Source organism: Octopus bimaculoides, chromosome 14, assembly GCF_001194135.2.
Source record: "Octopus bimaculoides isolate UCB-OBI-ISO-001 chromosome 14, ASM119413v2, whole genome shotgun sequence".
NCBI classification, from domain to species: Eukaryota; Metazoa; Mollusca; class Cephalopoda; order Octopoda; family Octopodidae; genus Octopus; species Octopus bimaculoides.
In genome coordinates, this window is record NC_068994.1 from 2,747,534 (window position 1) to 2,749,660 (window position 2,127).

The window sequence follows — 2,127 nt, forward strand, 5'->3', positions numbered from 1 at the left end:
AAGTATGATATTTTATAGCCATCAAGCAAAGAAAAAATTTTTTTGACATGATACATTTTTTATTCATAACCTTATGGCTACAAAAGTCTCTTAATAAAAAGAAAATGAGATCGAAGTAAAGAAATAGAAGTAGGGTTCATACAGTGTTACACCCTACTCCTGTATTATTAACTAATCAGAACAAATCTTTGACTTAATATTAACAAAAACCTTTTCAAATGAAAACAACCAAAAAAGTGTTTTCTTCATAGACAGTTAATAATTTAATGTTTGTGCTCGTGACATAGTCACCCTATGTAAAAGTCAGTATGTGGTACTTCACTGAGAAAGAATATATTTCATTGCATTTTTTTTTATATATATTTCTACTGAATTTTGGTTTTCTTAAAATGTAGCTTACTGGACAAATTTTTCAAAAATTACTTCTAAATCGGAAACTGAAATAAATGCTAATTTCTATTTTCATTGGTAATCCTTCATAAAATTAATTCAAACTTCCTAACTTCAGAAGTTTCTCAGTTACCATAGTAGACACTAAACTTCCTTGCTTCAGTTATTTCTGAGACACTGAAGTATCAAATCAATCTTCGGAATGGAGGCTGATATATAAATAGTAGTGGTGCAAAATAACATGTGCAAACTTTGCAGCTATGTTGTTTTAAGTTCAATCCTTCTTCACGGCACATAATACAATTGCTTTTTACAATAACCTCACGTTAATTTAAGCCTTGGGAGTCAAATTTAATTCACTGTTGACTTCACAGAAATCAATATCCCAAAATTGGAAGACTCACTTTAAGATGGAAACAAGACTTCAAGGTCTATGGCCCAGTGCATAAAAATGTATTTAACTAGCTTCATAAAATATGCAAAATATCAGTTGGAATCAATTTCAACTGATATTTTAATATATATTTATTCAATGAAAGAATTTATAAGATTGCATGTTTCTTTTTTAGTAGAAATAGTTATAACCTGAGAGAACAGAACTTAAAATCATTGAAAATGACCCATGGTATAAGCTCCTTGTAATATCAAATTTATTTATGATGATATCGGATATCCACGTGGCAATAATGACAAAATATAAAGCTCTATATCTGACCTTGATAATGAGAATGATGAATAGTTATGGAAATGATGTGAAAAGCTTACATTTAGTATTTGAAATATTTTTATGACCATAAAAATATTTTATGACTATACAAAGAGCTTAGTGGAAAAGGTTACAGATTAATAAGCAATATCGCCATTATCATCATCATCATACTTTAATGTCTATGTTCCATACTGGCATGGGTTGGGCTATTTGACAAGGATATAGTGAATCAAGAACTGCATTGTACTCCAGTGTCTGCTTTGGCATGGTTTCCATGGATGGATACCCTTTCCAACACCAACCACTTTACAAGGTGTACTGGGTGCTTTTTTCCTGTTACTGGCACTATTAATGTCACCATATAGCTCACAAGTCAACAAACCCAAGGAGGGATGTTAAATGGAGGTTAAAGTATGAGTAAAGAGATTGGAGTAGAGCATATTCTTGCTATAGAGGAGCTACATGGCTACTTACATTTAGGTGAGAGAGTGAGAATGAATTTAGAAGTAATCCAAGCAGGTAGGCAGTAGTGATGAGGTGTCCAGGTGGTACATCAGGTTGCAGTAGTGGATGGTAGGGAATGGGGGTCTGCAAGATTGTGTGAGGAAAGTGATAGGGAAATTTGGGAGAGGAAGGTGGGCAACATCTGTAAAGATTAAGGGGAGAGATGGCATGAGTTAAGGAGGCTGCAAGGATATTAACAGTATGGTAGTAATGATACTATTAACAGGAGAAGAAAAAGGGAGATGACATGTTTGGGTAGGCTGCAGGAGAGAAGTAGATAGATTAAGAATAATACATAAGGAGAGATAATTTGATGGTCCAAGAAGGTGGGATGACCACTGTAATATGAGTGTGGAGAACAATATTAATAGCAAACGAGATGATTCTGAGTAGCAAGTGAGAAAAGGGCTATCTATATGGTAGGGGAAGGAAGCTGCAGTAGACGATATTGTGCGTATGTAGGGGGAGTGGGGCAACATGAAACGGGGGTGATGGAGTGCGTATATGTGTGTGTGTGTATATGT